Here is a 21512-nt window from a genome sequence, read left to right on the forward strand (position 1 = left end):
GTGTGTGTGTGTGTGTGTGTGTGTGTGTGTGTGTAAAGCCAAAATAGTGGTGCTGAGATGGCTATAGCTTCTTAATTTTTTCCCCATCTTATGACATTTCTCAGGCTCATCAAGTATGTCTTAATAGTTTGGTTAAACTTCAAAATGCATTTCCTGCTGTGGTTATCATTAGAGTTGGGGTAGTCATAGGATACTAATGCCCTTGGGTATGCTTGTGTAATTATCTTCTTGATGTAAAAATCACCTCATAAAGATTACTAATACCCCCAAAATCTATATAATTAGGCAGAAATAAAGTTCAAATTTTAGTCTCCATTCTTTCCTTAGCATAATTCCAATGCCAAAAAGCAATTTTTTTTAAAAAAAGAAAAGAGGTCAGACTTTTACTGCTCAACACTATGTAAAGCTCTGCCCTCTTAAGTGGAAAGGCATATAAGAAGTATTAGAAATAGACTTAAAGGCTCATTTGAGATGCCTAGTGGATAAAGTTGTTTTTATGTGCTATATTGATATGTGTCAAACCAGCGTGAGAACACCTGACCTACTTATAAAAGTCAAATATTCGGTTGAGGCTGTAAACATTTGAAGCTACAAGCTCTCTGCTTCCAGATTTTCTGGTAAATTTCAAGAAGGATTTCGTGACTTAACATGCTGAAACTGTTGCTTACGGCAGACATCTGATAAAGGTACCAACAGAGAAATTGCCTTAAGCCTTCTAGGAAGAGAGTAAATAGAATTAATGTTTAAAGGTGACATTCAGACTGAAAAAGGAAAAGATTAACTTGTATGTACACACACACGCACACACACAAATACACAAATAGATAACCTCATAATTAATCCGACCTCATTTTCATCTAGAGTACATTGATCTATGTATACATATCCTTATGAACAAATGATTTATATTCTAACTTCATAAAAGTGTTATGCTACTAAATGTATAGAGATGATCCATTGAGAATAGATAAATGCAGATTAAAAAGTTCTTACTGCACTTGGTTAGAATTATGAAACAAGATGTTATTCCAGGAATATGAAAAGGACATTATATTTCAGATAAGAAGGACTAAATCTAAAGTCCTACTTTATAAAAAGAGATTATATAAAATAAGATACACATATAATTTATTTTAACATGGTATTAGATCCATAAAATGAGGGCAACTCCATGTTAGTAAGGAAATGCATCTGTACTACCATTTATAGTGGACAACCATATTTAGTTCCAAGACATTCCTCTGGACTCAGATGAGAACAATTCTTCTCACCACAAAGGATATTCCTTTAAAACTGATAGTCAATTTTCTTATCTATAAAATGGAAATATTATTATTTACTATGCAAGCTTTTTGTTAGCATTTTGTAATCTAAGTGAAAGTATTTAAAAACTCCCCACCTTTCATTTCATTTATAAGCTCTTCCCTCTTTACAATTAATTTGCTCTTTGTTTCCCCCAGTCCTGAGGCTAGGAAGTAAGAATATGGAAATCAGAAGGCTAAAGTCCCAACTGTGGTGAAGCAATGTTATTTTTTAAAAAACACGATCCTTACACATCACCAGTGGTTTACTGTTAAGGAGGAAGTTGTGATGTGGACTAGTCTAGCAGAGATGGCTGCCTGGAGGATGTAACACTCCATATGGTCTCTGAAGGCTGGGCTATGATGAATTCTGTGCAGAGGGACCCAGCACAGGTAGAGGAAATGGCATGTTTAAGTGCTTTGGGGTTGGAAATCTAACATGGAAATAGGAATATGAGTCTGGCTTCAGAAAATACGAGGACAACTAGGTGCAGGGGCACAGATTTTAATCCCAGCACTCAGAAGGCAAAGGCCAGCCTGGTCTACCTACCTAGTGAGTTCCTGATCAGCCAGAGCTACATAGTAAGACCCATCACAAAAAAGAAAGAAAGAAAGAAAGAAAGAGGAAAAAGGAAAAAGAAGGAAAGAAAGAGAAAAGCAAGAAAGAAGAAGGAAAGACAGAAAAAAAGAAAACATGGAAAGACAGGGGAATCATGTGAAGGAGCTGGTAAGTGGTGGTGGGTTATTCATTGCCTGGCCCAATCTTTATACAAAGGACAAAGATCTTCCAAAAACCTTCAAGCAAGAGGGTGATATCATTAACTAAAGAACATCAGATATAGATTTGTTGAAATAAACTTAGAGGTTATGTCAGTTGATCAGTAATGATTAGAAATAATGAAATTCTTGGTAAGGTGAGGGCATAAGAAATGCAGAGGGACATCTGTGAGGCCTCTACCTGTTCATGGTCATCCCTTTCAACAGAGTCTTTGCGCTACAAGAACAATCATCACATCTGGTGAGCCATCTGGACAGTCAGCACTGAGGACAAGAGGTGTGCAGTGGCCTGGAGCTCTCATGGATCAGACTTCAGTATCCCAGCACCCCTGAACTCCTGGCCTGGCTGCAAGATTACCGCGACTCTGGGCAACAACATGATACCTGAGATGAGTCTCGGCAATAGCACAGAAACCAGAAACCTTGAATCAGACCAACAACTCATTGCAGTAAGTATTTGCATGTAAAGATGTAAAGCTGTTTGGGAAAAAAAAAGATGTTTTGTGGGCTGGCAGTGGCATTTTGATGAATAATGTGTGATGGAGAGGTGGGAAAGATGGCAGAACTGGAGATACAGTCACAACAGCCACCACAGGTGTGGGATACAGGTATGGTTGACAGGGGTGCATGTCCTTGCCTGGTAGGGCTGGCAGAGTCGTGTGCAGCAGCCTGGAGCTTACAAAGGCTCTGTCCTGGCTCATGCTGCCCAACTGCACAATTGTTCTGGCCCTGAGCAACTACAGGATATAGGAGACAGAAAATGGTTCATTTTCTGGATTGGGCCTCCTTGGTTTGTGGTGCTGCCAGAATCCATGTGGATGTATATGATCTGTACTGCCACCTGAAGCCATGTTGATGACTGTGGGTCCTTACTGATGTGAGGGATTGGGGGATGTGGGAAGGTGGGGAGGTGGGAGGGGTTGTGGAATATTACTATAAGATGTGTTACATTCATTTATGCCATGGAATATTTGTTCAGTGATGTCAAGATGTGTTCTTTTGTGCTGCATCTCTCTAACTCTGTGAAGCTGTGTTACTGTGCCTGCCTAAAACACCTGATTGGTCTAATAAAGAGCTGAATGGCCAATAACTAGGCAGGAGAGTGATAGGCAGGGCTGCCAACCAGAGAGAATAAATAGGAGAAGAAAGAGGTACAAGAACAGGAGGAAAGGGGAATGACAAGGTCCCGCTACCCAGCCACAGTCAGTCATGCATTATGAAGGGAAGAAAGATATATAGAATTAAGAATGGTAAAAAGCTCAGGAGCAAAATGTAGAAGAAGAGAAATGGGTTAATTTAAGTTAGAAAAGCAGGCTAGAAACAAGCCAAGCTATGGCCAGACATTCTTAAGTAAGAGTAAGTCTCCATGTATTTATTTAGGAGGCAGGTGGCAGGCCCCCAAAGAGTAAAAACAAAACAAAACAACAATAGGAGATCATGCAAACATTCATGACCTGTGTGGGGTAGGGAAGTACACCATTATTTTTAACTAATGGGCCCCTGGGAGTTTGACTATGTTCCAAAAAATATATGAGCAAAACAAATTGGACTTGGTGTTTGTTTTTTCTATTGGGGGATGGTCATAAGGGTGGGAGGATGGTGCTGGGAGGAATTGGAAGTGAATGTGATTGGGCTTCATTGCGAGAAACTCCCAAAGAATCACTAAAAATATTATGTTTGAATAAAAAGATGTAAGTGAAATAAAAGATATTCTAGTTATCAGGGTAACTTTATAATTGAGTTGCAATCAAACAATGTGCTAATAATTCAGGCTTTCACTGAGTCCATAGACATGTTCATTATTTATGTTCCACATGACAGACAAACTCCAGGAACACAGAAGACAATGGAATGCAATGAATGGCCGAGCAGAAGTCAAGCTCCTTGGCTGACTCTGCTATGGAGAAACTCCAAAGGGATGTAGCACAGGACAAAGCCTCAAGTTTAAGAACAATAGTTTGAAGGAAATTTGAGGACATCTTCCAGGAGAAGGGACTGAATATTACCTGACCTCATATGTTGGGAATTGGAAGCAGGGCTGAATTGTAGCATCCTTCATGGCTTGGTATTGGAACCCTGAATAGGATCATCAATAGGAATGAAGAACACACAAACAATACAGACACATATAGATGAGGTGAGTTATATGCATTCTCATGGAGCTGCATCAATTACCATATAAATCCAGAAGCTCAACATCTGTATACATACAGCACAGGGGTGGGGGAGATGGTTAGTCTTGATAGAAGGTGTGTGTAGGTGTGTAGTTTCAGACTGCAGTCATCTGGGAGGAGGAAGCGGCAGTTGCTAGTTTTTGCACAGAAAAACCAATTACTTAGAAGCTTTCATGCATGAACAGAGGAGGGCTTTGCCCTTCTGAACCGGATCCCAAAAAAAACCTTTGCCAGTTTCCCGTGGGTCTGATTCCTTGGTCCTTGACATGACTAGTGCTTGTCAAACAAGGCACATTCTATCAGAACTTCATTCATTTGTGTCTTCACTGGCTTCCTACACTGCATTCCTAGGGTATTTTCTCTTTCAGTGGTGAAAAGTGACCCTCATCAGAAAATTCCTGAACCTGCATTTCTCAAGGTAGTGGAGAATTAACCCAAAGACCCTAGTCCCTGGTCCAGGCTGCAGTGCATTTGTGGTGAAGCTCATTCACATTTTATCAGAAGTGATGGACTTCATTTGCAACCTTGGGATATTCCCAAACATTTAGAGAGCTATTTATACACCTAGGATTGTGGACATGCATGGGAAAGAACTGAGAATCTATGTAACTTTTATCATAAATAATATGAAATAATCCATAGAGCCCATGTAAAGGCAGGAGGAAGAGTTTTGTCTGGAATGTGTGGGCACATGCCCTCACATAAACATATCATGAACACAAGCACAAAATAAATAAATAAATAAAAATTAAAAATTATTCACAAAGAAGAGTTCATGACTACACAGTCTTACGATTAAATTTTATTTAAAGAAAATACAGTCTTCCTTCAATCTTTTGAAAAAAATACAAGTAGAGGAATAATACCTAATCTTGTTTATGAAGTCAGTATTTTTCTAAACTAAAGCAGATATAACAAGAAAAAGACTTTAGGCCAGTAACCTTTGTGAATACAGATGCAAAATCTTTCCCATAAGCAAGCCAAATCCAACAGTGTGTGGAATACATTATGTAACATGGTCAAGTGAGATTTATACAAAGAAGGCAGTTAGTTGGAGATTCAAAAACCAAGCAGTGTCGCCCATCACAAATAGATTAAAGGAAAAGAAACACATCTTCCAGCAACGCAGAGGAGCACTGTGCAAATCTGATCTGCACACTGGGCACACAAGCTACATTAACCAGTTAATATTAGTATCATTTGTGTTAGTCTAACAAGGCAGGGTAACACGGAGAAAGGAAAAACGTAGTTCTTTGGCTTAGAGTTTGAAAGAGTCAGAGGCATGGCAGCAGCATTAGCGTGGCACTCCTTAGGACGTTAGGGTTGATGAGTCACAGTGGTGGGGTATGTGAGGGAGGAAGAGATGTCATCTGGGAGTAGAATGCCAGATGAAGACCACACTGGGTTTGCTATTATAACAACTTGTTCTATTCCATCTTCATGCTTTTGAGATGATGACTCTGAAGCTTACTCTCTTGCCTCTGCCTCTCAAACAGTAGAGTTTTAGGAGTGCGCATGGGCTGCAAGCTTTCTCTTTTCATTGCACTGCCATTTCAGAAGATCTCTTTTGAGACTCCCAACTCTCTGCACCACCACAGTAGAGATCAAATATCCAACCCATGAGCCATTTCAATGTTCAAGCATATCCCACCGGTATCCTAATTAGCAAGGACGATGGCATCATCTAGCAGACAAAGGGTATCTGTGAAAAACCTGGAACTAACATTATGCTTGAGGATGAGTGGTTGAAAGCATTTAAGTAAGATCAGGAATGAGACAAGAGCATCGAATCTCTATTTCTATTCCCCATTAGAGGAGAGGTTCTAATTATGCCAAATAGCAAGAAAAAAATTAGAAGATGTGATTATGAAGGAAACAGTAAAACAGCTGCATTTGCTGGTGGCATGAGCTCGCTGACAGGAAACCCCAGCAAATTACAGCTGTGATCTTCAGAGCTCAATAATGAATAGAGCAAAACCAGCCTGCAAGCTAATATAAAAGCCACACATCTATCTATTAAGTCATAGTGAATATTTGTAAATACGGTATAAAAAATTTAATTTACAGCAACACAAATTTGCATAGGATTAAGTGATCCAAAGAAATATCAAAACTGTTCACTGAAAACTACAAATCATTACGGAGAAAAAAGCAGAGAAAGAAGATACAAACAGGAGGAAGGAAAGGGCTCACGGATTGAAAAACAATAAATGTTAAATGAAATCCTCCCTATAGCTATTGATTTAATGCAATCCGAGGACTTCTTTGCAGAATCTATAATTGTCAAAAGTATTATGAAATTTTAAGGCATCAAAAATTGCAGGCAACCTTGGAGAAGGAGAACAAATTTAGTGTTCACACTTACTGATTTCCAACTTATTGCAATGGTATGGAATTTACTTGAAGGTAACAAACATTGCATAGTTTAGATCTGCAGGTCAATGATGGACCTGAAAGCCCAACATTGATTACATAGGGACTTACCACACGTTGGTGGGCAATTGATTTTGACAACAGTGATAAAAGCACTTCATGGGGGAAGAGTAACTGAAGCATCATAGGATGATACTATTGAGTATTTCCAGCCCAAATACCCTTCTGTAGCTCAGGGGTGGTCAGTCTTCGCTTGATTAAATTCAAAGAATGATTTGGTCAAGTTGGTATTAAAAGCATGGGATAAATCTGGACTCTCTGAACATGGTGGACAATGAGGGCTGCTGAAAAGCCAAGGACAATGGCACTGGGTTTTGATCATACTGCATGTACTGGCTTTGTGGGAGCCTAGCCTGTTTGGATGCTCACCTTCCTAGACCTGGATGGAGGGGGGAGAACCTTGGACTTTCCATAGGGCAAGGAACCCTGACTGCTCTTTGAACTGGAGAGGGAGGGGGAGGGGAGTGGGAGTGGGGGGGAAGGGAGGCAGGGAAGAGGCTGAAATTTTTAATAAAAAAAAAAGAAAAAAAATTTCTGATAATTTTTTTTTTTTTTTTTGGTTTTTCGAGACAGGGTTTCTCTGTGGTTTTGGAGCCTGTCCTGGAACTAGCTCTGTAGACCAGGCTGGTCTCGAACTCACAGAGATCCGCCTGCCTCTGCCTCCCGAGTGCTGGGATTAAAGGCGTGCGCCACCACCGCCCGGCCTGATAATTTTTTAAATAAACTTTTGTCATATAAGTTTGAAAGATTGTTCTGATATTATGTCACAATATTCTTTGTTACAATCTTCATATTCCTGGTCTAAACAAATGTTTATCAAATAATTTTCAGAAGTTAAACACTGACACAGTGCAAGAATCCTACATGCAGATGCTATTTTTACTTCCTAATGATGAATCAAGGCAGGGAGAACTTGAAGAACTTGCCTAAGCTTTCATTGTTTATAACACAAAACAAAGATGTGGTTAGCTTTACCCTAGGCATCATAGATATTTGTTTTAAATGTGGTGGCATTCCCAGTATGAAGCTAATTTACTCTAGTGTAATATTTGTGAAATGACAACAAAAATGTGGTTTTGGGTATTTTATTGTTATTTCTTGAGATAGGGTCACTTATATTAAGTCTAGCCTCAAACTTATCAAAGATGATCTTGAACACCCAAGTCTCTTGCCTCCGTTTCACAGATATTTGCATATATATGTGCCTCATGAAACCTAGGTTAAATGTGTTTTAAAGGCAAGAAATCAATTGCCAAAATTATTTTGTGGTATGCAAACAAATTCTGTCTGAAGACTCTTATTCTAGGGCAACATTGCCTAAAGCCCAGCTAGAGGCTGAGGGACGAGACTAAAGATCAACAGATACTTTGAATGTCTATCTTCTCATCTTTCCTTCCTTCCATGAAAGTTGTTCTCCAAGGCACCACCATAGCACATCTCACCAAAGAGCAAATGTGGGGAGGTCAATCTCACAAAATATTTGGGAAAATTTGTGTTTAAAAAGGGGTTTTCTAAATGCTTAGGAAAATTTATCTATCTGTTGTACTTGTACTTTGTGCATTGTGGCTCTTTAGTTGGGTCATATTTGGTTGTTTGCTTATTGTGTTTGACAGAAAGATAAAACCTACTCAGTGTGCTAGCAGTGCATTGCTGCATTAAGCACCATCCCCTGATTCTGTTGTATTGAGCTTTAGACTGAGTTCCCCTTTAAAATTGAGTCATAGTTTTGTCTTAGTCAGAAACCATAAGCTAAAATATAAAACTTTGATTTAGTCACACAGTGAAATTTGAATCTTTGTAATCAGATTGATCTGCTTAATAAATACAATTAATAGCCTTTGAACACTAAAACATTACAAGTACTAAGATGTCCACATCTACCCAAAATCTTAGTTTTATAGTATAGTGAACTCAACGTGTAAAAACAGTAATCCCTACCCATGGAGTTAGGATCAGACTTACATGACATTTTATGAGTAGAATAATGTTAGAATAGCCAACAGGCATCTGAATATGGGCGTTATCTTTCTCTTCCCTCCCATATAACGTTTTTTTTCAGAATTTCATCATACATGCAGTAAAATATAATATTACTCCCATTTTCTGTTCCTTTTGGTGTCATAGTAAGTGTAATTAGTGCTGTCCATAAATGCACAGGTGCGGAGTCATCTACTGGAGCATGGGAATCCTACTGGAGGCACCATCTTCAAATAATGATTCTTTCTCCTCGAGCAGCTATCAAGTCCCAACAACTCCTTAGTATGTATGAGGCATAGAGATTATTTACCCATCTATGCAAGAATTTTTCCCGTGTGGTCTTGTGAAATTCCTGCCCCATGCATGTTGACACGGGTGCTGTAGGTACAAAAGCCATGCCATACCAGAAAATAGAATTTCACAGCATTCTTTCCAATCCCATGGCTTTTAAACTCTCTCTGTCTCTTCTTCTGCAGTGTTCTCCGAGCCTTGGTAGTAGGGAACGTAATACAGTTCACTCAGGGCTGAGCATGCAGTCTCTTACTCTCAGCACTGTGGCTAGTTGTGTATCTTTCTATGCATCATCTATGCACATGCATCTTTGCCCAGTACAAAAAGAAGCTTCTCTGAGCAAGACTGAGAGTGTTCTAGATCTATGGGTACAAACAAAGATATTTAAAAGGCATTTTGAAACCATGACTACTTAGAAAAAATTCCAAATCCGAAAACCAAGAATCTATGACCTTGCCTAGTTCTTGGCTTTTGATTAGGATTGCAGAACTAGGCATGCAATTTCACCAAATGGAGCAGGTCTCAAATCTAATCAGAAAGCTGTTAGGTACCCTATAGCAGTCCTATTATTATTGTACCAGTAGGCACACCTTGTCAGGCAGGTTTGTATTGGAGATTACAGGGTCTAGACCTGTTTAAGACCATTGATTTATTTTCTTCTCCAGAAAACTGAATGACATTTATCAGCACTATGAAATTTAGGTATCAGGGAGAAGATTTCTTTGTTATTTTGAGACTGATTTTTCTATATCCTACAGAGAAACTAGGTAGTGTCTTCAGAAATAGGGCCTTACCATGTAGTTATGGAGGCTAACCAATGGCAAAGACAATAGCCTGTGTTGTTTTGAAGAACTCTGGGCCCAATATGACAATAACTATAGGGATGTATCTCATTTCTGGTACTGCAATTTTCATTTAATGATATGTATTCTGTGAGCAACACTGTCTACCCATGCACAGTGACTCCATATTAACTCTTTTCCTAAAGTTTAATTTTGAAATTATACTGTAGTGGTTTTAAAGAAAATGGGGCCCCAATTGGAATGGTACTATTAGGTGTGGCTTTATTGGAGTAGGTATGGCTTTGTTGGAGAAAGTATGTCACTGAGGAGGTGGGCTTTGAGGCCTCATATATGCTCAAGCTGTGCCCAATGTCTCAGACCACTTCCTTTTGCCTGTGAGTAAAGATGTAGGACTCTAAGCTACTTCTCCAGTATCATGTCTGCCTGCATGCCACCATGTCATACCATGATGATAATAGACTAGACCTCTGAAACTTCAAGCCACCTCAGTTATGTGGTTTTCTTTTCTAAGAGTTGCTGTGGTCATGGTGTCTCTTCACAGCAGTTGAAACCCTAAGAAAGACACATATTAACTAATTATTTTCCACAGTGTTTGCCATACAGAAGTAGTTGGTTTTGCCCACATACTGCCTTACCTCTCCTTCACACCACCACCCTCACTAAATTGTTTTAACTCTTTGTATCCCCCCTTCTTTTTCATTTCTTTTGTGTTCTGCTACCTCTGAATTTTTTAGTTAATTTGTGAAATTGTAGGCTTTCATAAGGCTTTTCATGTAACTTTCCTCTTTTTCATCCCCTGACTTCACCTATACATCCAAGCCTCTCCCAGCTTAAATGTTCTCCCCCCAATATCTTCCTTATTTACTTTCATTTCACCTGGAATTTACTATGCTCCTCCCTTAACACACACTCTCATCACTGCACAGAGGCTCCTTTCACCTTTCCTGGATTCTATCCATGCTCCAAGTTAAACAGCTAAAACAAAAGATATGAAACTAGGATCCACATATGAGAGAGACCATATAGTGCTACACTTTCTGGGTCTGAGTAGCCTCAGTCAATATAATTTCTCCAGTTCTATCCATTTACCTGTAGATTTCATGACATTGTTTTTCTTTTCAGCTGAGCAATATTCCATGGTACAGATGTACCACATTTTTCTGATCTATTCACCTGTGGATAGACAACAAGTTTGACTCCATATTCTTGTCATTGTGAACAGAGAGGCAAAAACCGTATGAATACAACTGTCTCTGTAGTAGGATATAAGGCCCTTTAGGTATATTCCCAAGAGTAGGTACAGTTGATTCAAATGGTAGTTCCAGTTCTAGTTTTGTTGAGAAACCTCCAGAATGATTTACAGTATGGCTGTTCTGATTCACATGTCCACCAACCGTGTATAAGGGTCACTTTTCACACCTCCACATCAGCAGTTGCTGTTTGTATTCCAGACATCAGTCATTCTTAGTGTAGTGTGATGAAAACATAAGCAGTTTTTAGCTGAACGTCCCTGATGTCTAGTGTTGTTGAACACACATGCAGCAAAGTGGAAGGATACAGAATCTGCATGCAAATTAGTAGCCTTCGTGTATACCAATGGTGGGCAGACAGAAAGAAAAGATCAGGGCAAAATTCCATTCACAACTGGCCTAAGAAAATAAAATACTTGGGAATAAATATACCTAAGGCAAGGGAAGTCCTCTATAATACAATTTTAAGATACCAAAGGAAGAAATTGAGAGAGATACTAGAATACAGAAAGATATCCCATGCTCATGGATTAGAAAAATCAGTATCATAAATATGATCATCCTACAAAAAATAGACTATAGGTTTAATACAATCTCAATAAAATTCCAATGCTGTTGTTTATAGAAATAAGACAATTCACAGTTTTATGTGAATAAAAAAATTAATAAAATTAAATAAATCAAAAAATAAAATAATACATAAAAATCAATAATAAATATAAATTTAAAAAAATCGACAAAATCAAAATCCCAAATCCCAAGAATAGTGAAGCAATTCTGAACAAAAGGAATACTGGGCATCTTGGTAGTTTGAATGAGAATTGCCATAGACTCCTGTCCTTGAATGCTTTCTCAGTTCCTAGTTGGTGAGCCCTTTTTAGAGGATTAAGAGGTTCAGACTTCTTGAAGGAAGTGTGCCAATGAGGGTTGGGTTTTGAGGTTTCAGAATCCTAGAATCCTATGCCAGGCTCAGACTTTCTTCCTCTCACTGTTTCCAAGTTGCAGATAAGGTTAAAGCTCTCAGCCTCTGCTCCAGCATCGGACTTGTTGCCATGTCCCCTACTGTCATGGTCATGAGCTCACTTTCTGAAACTGTAAATAAGTGCCGCGCACCGCGCCCCCGTGTCTGTGCCCTGTGCGCTGGCACCCAGTCACCGAGCTTCGGGCAAGGGGGCTGGAGGTTAAAATACACAAACACACACAGGCAGAGAGACAGTGACACGGGTCATCCTTGAATTCCCCAAGGATGCCCCCTTTATTGTGTTCAGGGGCAGATTATATAGAGATAGCCACGCTCCAGCCAAACCCACCAGAAACCACTTTCCTGCCATCAGGAACTCCTGAAGGTCTTGTGCTCAGAGCAGCTGTAGGCACTCAGATCAGGGGAAAACAAGTTGTTCACAAACAAGAAATTCAGGATCTGAGGGGGGGGGTCTCACTGCTCCCAACAAATAAGCACCCAATTAAAAGCTTTCTTTTATAAATTGCTTTGGTCATGGTGTCTTCTTGTGGCAACTAACTAAGATCAAATTATAGTTATTGAAAGAAATTCACTTTAAAATGTCTCTAAGTATTGGATGTCCACTGTTCCTACTGATTGACTTTCACAGTACCTAAATACAAATTACATGACAGAAACATAGTATTATAAACATCATGGTGCTGACCACCAAAACAGACATATGAATCAATAGCATAGAACCGAGGACCTAGATATAATTCTATAGTTACCTGATTTTTGACAAGGTCTCAGAATTATGCAGTAGAGAAAATACAGACTCTTCAAGAAATAGTGCTAGGTAAGTCCTAGGTCCTCCCCCCTCCGTCCATATCTAGGAAGGTGAACAAAGAGGGGTGGGAGGAGGGGGAGAAGAGTGGGAGGAGAGGGAGAAGAGTGGGAGGAGGGGGAGGGAAAGGGGAGGCTGGGAGGAGGTGGAAATTTGTTTTTTTTTCTTTATTCTTCTTTTATCAATAAAAAAATGTTAAAAAAAAAGAAATAGTGCTAGGAAAACCAAATTTCAACATTCAGAAAGAAGAACCCAAATCCTTATTTCTCTCCTTACACAAAACTGAACTGCAAGTGGATCGAGGACCACAGCATAGGACTTGCTACCCGGACACTACTGGATAAAGAAGTAGAAATATATTTCATTTAACAGGTTCGGCTATGGACTTCCTGCATAAGATGCTGGAAGCACAGGGTCTAAGGTCAACAACTGGCAAATAAGATCTCATGAAACTAGGAAGCTTCTGTACAATGAAGGAAGCTAAGCCAATTGCCAAGGTAGCTCACAGAATGGGAGAAAATCTTTGCCTTCTATTCATCCAACACAGTGACTTGTGTCTAGAATACACAAAGAACTAAAAACAAACAAACAAACAAAACAATTTCCCTAAGTATTTGGGGAAAAATCTCAATTAAAAAAAAAAGGAATGGTTGGGCTAGGCACCGTCTATAGCAAAATACAATTAGAAATCATTTGACATTTTCCCCCTGGTATGTATGGTTCCACCCTAGTTCCTGGCCCCCCAGATAGTGTGGGGGCATGGGCTCCCTCTAATGGCTAGGGCCTCAAATCAGAACAGTCATTGGTCGGTCACTCCCACAAGCTCTGAGCCACCATTGCCCCAGTACCTCTTGCTGGCAGGATAGATTGCAGGTTGATGGTTTTGTAGCTGGGTTGGTGGCCCAGTCCCAGCAGTACAAGCCTTGCCTTGTTACAGAAGATAGCATGTTCAGGTTCTGTATCCTCTATTATTTGGAGTCCTTGTTAGGGTCACCCTCATAGGTTCCAGAAGTTTTCACTGCACTAGGTTTCTGCATTGCCCCCCCACCCCCCGCTCCCTAATTCCGGTCATTTCTCCCCATAATCTGTCCCCTTCCACACATGATTCCTTCTGTTTCCATCCCCAGCATCCCCCAGTGCACCCACAAAATCTATTCTATTTCCTCTTCCAAGAAAGATCCATATGTTTGTCCCCAGAGTCTTCCTTGTTACTTAATCTCTCTGGGTCTGTGGATTTGTTATTCTTTATTTAACAAGCAGTATCCACTTAAGAGTACATATCATGTTTGTCTTTCTGGGTCTGGGTTATCTTACTGAGGATGATTTTTTTTTCTAGTTCCATCTGTTTGCCTGCAAATCTCACAGCCAAACATTCCTAGTGGAGCTTGAGGAACCCAGGGGAAGATGGGTAGGAGTCAGTGCTGGAAGAACATGGACCACACAATCATATAAGCAGGGCTCTTAGGGACTCACGGAGACTGAAGAGGCAATCAAGGGGCCTGCATAGGTCTGTGCTAGGTCCTCTGCATAAATGTTGTGGTTGTTTAGTTTGAGGTTTTTTTTTTTTTGTGTGTGAGACTCCTAACAGTGGGAGTGGAGGTATCTCTGACTCTTCTGCCTGTTCTTGGAACCCTTTTTTCCCTACTGGATTGCCTTGTCTAGCCTTGATAGGAAGGTTTGTGCCTAGACTAGTTTTATTACATCTTGTTATGATGTGTTCTGCTGATTTCCCTGAGAGTCCTGCTCTTTTCTGAAGGGAAATGGAGGAGCAGTGAATCTGTGGAAAGAGAGAAGATAGTTGTGGGGGACTGGGAGGAGTGTAGGGAAGGGAGGCTGTGACCAGGATGTATTGTATGAGAGAATAAATAAAAAGAACAAAAATTGAAGGAATATTTAGAAGTGAACAAAGGGGCTATAGGACTGAAGACAATATTCTAAAAAAAAAAAAAAAGGAAGCTCAAATAGCTAGGAGACATGACTCTTGTTTAAACTTATCTATTATTTATAATTAAATATAGTAGATACACTCATTTCAAAACATTGTCATTTGTTAATCACATACGAAGAAACATGCTATTTAATTTTAAAGTATTTTAAAATTTGCTTTCATATTAAACCACAACAAAAGGACTTCTTAAATTTGTCCCATCATTGAAATATGGGAAAGAACACCCAACTGTTTTATTAAACAATACAATACAGTTACTGAAATAAACCAGCTTTATTATGTCACTAAATAGAGAATGTCCACTGATCCTTCTGCCATCTTCCCTACAAAGTGTGCTAGTAGCTTGTGACCTTAACAGATCACAATGATGCTAAGGAAAGAAAATAAGTTCATTGTTAATAACTAAACTTACATCATCTATATTTTCTCAACAAAGCTCTCAAAAAAACTTTCAGTTTTGGAGATCAAACAGAACTAACATATGTAATATCAGTATTGATGTGTTGTGAGAGGCTGCTTGTTGGTTTCCGGCTGCTCATTCCCAAAATAAGCACACAGAAATTGTATTAATTAAATCACTACTTGGCCATTTAGCTCTAGCTTTTTATTGGCTAACTCTGACTTATTAATTTAACCCATTACTAGTATTCTGTGTATTGCCACATGGCTGTGGCTTACCGGGTAATGTTCTGTTCGGCGCTGGTGTCTGTATCTTGCAGAGTTACATGGCTTCTCTCTGACTCCGCCTTCTTCCTCCCAGAATTCTGTTTAGTTTTCTTTGCCTAGCTCTTTTCTCCCCTATTAGGCCAAGCCAGTTTTTTTTTATTAACTAATGGTTTTCACAGCATACAGAGGGGAATCCCACATCATTGATATAGAAGTTCTCCTCAGTATTTGGATTAAAGTTGGACAATTCTAAGTCAATCTTACAAAATCAAGCTAACATACACACATGTTGGTGTTTCATCTCTATTTCAGAAATAAGTATTTCTTGTTGTATTTTCACTAACTGTTAGTGAAGACGTACCTTTCGTTAGAGTGATATTTTTATCATTGTTCCAATCTGTAGTTCACCATATAGACCTAGGCTGGGTTTAATGCTGGTAAAGTTGTGTTTGGCTTGGTAAAGGAGAAACGGTGTAACAACACAGGCACTTCAAGTATATACTGTAGCACAGGCTGATGGGAAAAAGAAACACAATGAATCAGAGACAGCAGAATAGCCAACTCATCCCTCAAATAGCACCACATCCAAGAAAGCAATCAAACAAAAAAGACTTCATTACAGGATTCTTCATTCTATTAAGCTTAATGAGACCATAAATTAAACACAAGAACATGCAGATTATGCATTTATGTGCAGAATCAGGTGACTATGGAGATAGGAAAGCTAAGGGAACAAGAATCAAAATAATACTGAAGACTATAATATTATAAAGAGACAGAAAAGAACCATGGAACAATTCACTCCTTATGAAGAAAAGTCTGGGGATAAGTACACAGAATTCAGAGGGAAAACAGAGAGTAATGGATGATAGACATAATAGATAAAGACAATGGTTATGGAGACAATAGCCAATCATTAAAATATTGTGAATGACCCTGAACTTAGAGAAAACTCTTTGAAAACTGTACAAAAAGCCTTTAAATCTATTAGAAAATACTATTTTAGTAAGAAAGAATTTATGCACTTCATGGAACTGGAGATGGAATTGAAGCTCTTAAAGGGTAAGGATATTCTACCACTGAATTACATCCCCATGCCAATGTAGATTTTATAAAGAGATCTTCTGCTCAAGAAAGAATAGCCTAACCAACATGTGTTGTTTATTTTCCTAAAATTGAATAGATTTAATTTCCTATATTTATTTTTGAAAAACTTATAAGCCTAAATAGAAAAAATTAAGTTATTTATTGAAAAATGGCAAAAAAGAAAGGACATTCTAAAGAAATTTTCAATGACAAATGTGTGTGCATAAGTTATAGAACTAAGCCTTCTTAGCAATATATACAGATTCAAGTTCAGTCAAGTTTGCATTAATGAAATGTTGCTTTTTATTTACCAGATTGTCAAAATTATAAAGTGTTTGGAAGTATGTAATTTGGGCAGAAGGTAGGAAGACATTATAATAAACTGTTGGTAGGCACACAAATTAAGTCGCCATTTGAGTAGAGGGTTGGAATAGCCCTCAGAATTGATTATACTGTTGAGAGACATGTATTGCTTAGAGGAGAAATCTATTTTGTGGGAGGAGGAAATCCACCAGGGTTAGTTAGGATGAATGAATTAAACTAATGAGTTAGGAAAACCACACACATGGGACAGGGCCTTGAAGGGGAAAAATGAAAACAAATGTAAAATTCAGGTAGAATAGACAAAGGACTAGGATATTTTCCCAATTTTTGTTCACATGAGCCAGAAAAGCTGGGAGTCTCTCCAGATAAGTAAAAGCTAGTCCATGGGTCCTGTAACTAATTGACAGTCAGAAGCCCTGTGTAATAGAGAAAGAATTGAACAGGGAAGAGAAGAGAAAAGAAGGGAGTAAGAGAAGTGTGAATCCTAGTCCGAGTGTGGATTTCCACGTTTCATGAGCTCCATGTCAGAGGACAGAAGAGGGATGTCCCTGTTCCAATCAAGAGTACAAACTGTGCTCCCTTTGTTTTTATTCTGCTCGGGCCCTAAAGGGATTGCGCAGTGCCCACATTGACCATCTTTTCCTTTTAGTCTCCCCTCTCAAATGCTAAACCCTCATAGAAAGACCTCCACAGATACTCATAATGTTTTACCAGATAGGAGAGTGTCCCTAAGCCCGTTCAAGGTAGAACATAAAAATCAGCCACTCTTTCTGGGTTTTTTTCCCCCTTCAAATGAATGTTTTCAAAGCTGGATGTAGTGTCATAGCCTATGATTCCAGAAATTGGGAGTCAAATGCAAGATGATCTTGGGTTCAAGGACAACCTGGCCACACAGTAACTTTGAAGCTAACTGGGGATCCATGGAAAGACCCTGTCTTAAAAGCAAACAACATGTTGTAAGGTTGTCTTAAGTTGTATATTATATATTGGCTAGAACAAAGACCAGAGGTTGATCTACAGAACCCATATAAAATACCAGATGTAGCCCCAGCCTATCAAGATATGCCAGCTGGTATCATGATGACTGGAATGTTTTGGGAAAAATGAAGACAGTTTCTGATTGGATTTATAGCCTGATCTAAAACGTGGAAACATGTCTGGTACCTTTAATTAGGTCAAAATCTCATGGCTATCTAGGTCTTAGGCCCTAGGGGAGAATCCAATTCTATTATATTGCTAAACGGACATGGCAATAACACTCCTCTCAAGTTCCTATCTTCATATCCATATGTCAGGGTAGCTTTCAATCTTCATCAGAGGAACTTTTCTCACAGTAGATGAAATAACCCACAGCTGGTCCCAACACATAGAGAAAAAACAGATTGTGGAGTGGCCAGCTCTAAATGGGATAGCTATATCGCATTGCCTCCCCGCAAGGCTCAGGGACCATCATGAAAGAGGGAGTGAAAAGATTGTAAACTATAGAGGTGGTGAACAACTGAAGTGAAACAGCATTTTTGTATGGGACAGCACCATTACATACAGGAACTGTGACTGTGGCTGCAGGTGTAAAACCTGCAGGAGATCAAACCTGTCAAAATCCCAGCATAGACAGAAGGGGACACATGGACTTTCACATTTGGCAGAGGAACGATTGGCAAGGGATGGTCCTTGGGAAATTGAGATTCAGTTTTCTTCAGGGATGTGGGCCCTGAGACGATAGCCATGGTTTTGTACGTGCTCCTCCACCCATGATCATACTCTTAGGTAGCACTAAGAGGACACTCGCTGGATTTTAAAAAGGGAGAACATGATGTTGGAAAAGTAGTGTGTGGGGGATGATAATCTGGAGAAGAAACGTGCAGAAGAAAATAAATGCCATGTGTGGTAGTGCATGCTTATAATCTTAAGCCAGGAAAGCAGAGAGGGGAATTCCTGGGATTTGCTTGCCAGCCAATCTAATCTAATTTGTGAGCTACTGGCCAATGAAAGCGATTGCCTCAGAAAAATAAGGTGCTCGGGCTGGAGAAATGGCTCAGAGGTTAAGAGCATTGGCTGCTCTTCCAGAGGTCCTGAGTTCGATTCCCAGCAACCACATGGTGGCTCACAGCCATCAGTACTGAGATCTGGTGCCCTCCTCTGGCATTTGGTCATACATCGAGGCAGAATGTTGTATACATAATAAATAAATAAATCTTTAAAAAAAAAATAAGGTGCTCATGCATTGTATCTTCACATATATGAATACACGCATACACACATACATACCTGCACATGGAAAGCAAACGAACAAAATCTTTAAATGTATGGTTTTTATCCTTAATATTTATTTAATAAGGTCATTAAAATCTTCGTTGTACTTAGTTCCAAGAGTTCTGTTTTAATTTTCAGTTATCCTAAAAATTCACCATATTTTCTTTAAGAAAGCATACAAAGTTAATGTTCCATGTATTATCAACAGATGCCATCAGCAATTCTGATTAGTAATTTTGGCATATATACATTTAACACTGTCGGACTGTATACTTGACACAACTACATTATATGACGCTATGACACTATACAGTACAACCTTGTACACCGACACTATGGAACAGTACACATGATACTAACACACTGTAACATGATACTACAGAACTGCACATTTGATAATAACACACTGTACACATAACACTATGGAACTGTTGTAATTACAGCACAAGTTGGGACCTTGGTGGGTCCCAAGGCAGGGGAGAACCACAGGCAGGAGACAAATACACCGTACAGACAGAACCTGAGTGCAGTATGAAACTGTACTTGACACTCATACACTGTGTACATAACAATAGAAAACTGTATACTTGACCATAATATATTGTACACGTGGCACTGCACTGTACTAAACTATACATTTAGTACTATGAAACTATATATTGACTGCTAGTATATTGTGTACTGTATACTTGACTCTACTACACTGTATACCTGACACCTTGTTACTTACTGTACACTCAGGACTATAAAGGCATACATTTGATACCACTAGACTATATAATTGTCACTACTCAATTAAATCATTGCTGCTACTAACCTGTGTACCAAGTTCTGAGAAGCTATACACGGCGCATTACTAAACTGTATACTTGGCACCATCACATTGTATACCCGGAAATGCTATGAAATTGTTGAGTTGACAATACCATCCTATATACTTTAAGCTGTGCACTTAACACTGCTCTGCTGTACCCTAGACATTACTTAACTGTATACTTGACACTGCCAAATTGTACCTGTAATAGTATTATACTGTACACTTAACATTATTAAGCTTATATCTAACAGTACTAAACTCTACACTTGATACTCCTGTACTGTACACTTGACATTTAACTGTACACTGAAGCACTGCTGTCCTGTGCCTCAGACACTATGAAACTCTACACTTAACATTGATACATTATATACTTGGTACTACTGACTCTACAGTTGATACCCTGTTTAAACTCTGCACCTGAAACCACTCAACTGATTACTGAAGTGATTTTTAAGCACTTTAGCATTATAAGATTTAAATATATCATAAAATTATGGACACTATAAGCTTTTTCTTAATTAATCATGTCATTAATTGTGACACTGTAGCAGTCACAAAACAGATGAAATACATTCATGTAAAGCTACAACTTGAGTTAGAAGATATTTAGATTAAGGATTTATTTCACTTTATTGCAAATAGGAGCTCTGTGGGTACTCCAAGAAATACATGCAGTTTGTCCCTTTAGTACACCAGACATTTCTTCTTTATTTGCTCATATTTCTAAGATTAGGTTTCTCATATTCACCTGGGTGCATTTAATCAATCTACAAAGTTTGTATTGGTTGAGAAGCCAGGAGAAAAGTGAGTTATAGGTTTATGGAGGCTGGTACAAGACTAGGAGTCTGAATAAGAACTTAGAGGCCAAATCTGCCAGAACTAGAAGCACCCTGATACTGAGGGTCACTATGGCATCCATGGTGGGTTAATAACACTGGACTGTTACATCAGACACACATTATGTATTTTCATTCTTACAACAACTTATTGAAATCCCTCTTGTCATCTGACAGGTGATGAAACTTGAGTCCAAATAATTGATAAATATGCCTTCTACATGGGCAATGACAGTGTCAAAATTCACATGTAGGGCTCCATGACATTGTAGGCCAGACTTTCTTCCTACATCACTTTTTTTCCTAAGTTTCAGAAGGCCATAGGCCAGATAGAGAATTAATAGGCATGAAAAGAGGACATAACTAGAAGCCAGTGTATATGCCACCGATCCTGCATGTACCATGTTATCATCCTACAAAGATCAGGAATGACAGATGCATAGGGGAGAGTAAGATCAGGGATCCAGACAGAGAAACCGAACATAACATTATCTCAAAGACAGGCCTCCCTCCTTGTTGGGGAGAACCACTATCTCAAACACGATTGGCTTGGCTTGAAGTGAAAGCTGGTAAGGAAATTTCTCTGTAGATGGATCATAGTGAACAAAACAATTATCACAAATTCAAATGGTTTAGTCATTGCACCTCCCACCTCCTTATTGTTATTTCTTATCTTCATTAAATATTATTTACCATACACCAGACTCTGTATTAAGCATCAGGGATGTAAGAATAGCAAACATAATGAGTTCCCTTCTATGTTGTACAGAAGACAAAAGAAGACAA

The sequence above is a fragment of the Microtus pennsylvanicus genome, chromosome 5 (assembly GCF_037038515.1).
Source record: "Microtus pennsylvanicus isolate mMicPen1 chromosome 5, mMicPen1.hap1, whole genome shotgun sequence".
NCBI classification, from domain to species: Eukaryota; Metazoa; Chordata; class Mammalia; order Rodentia; family Cricetidae; genus Microtus; species Microtus pennsylvanicus.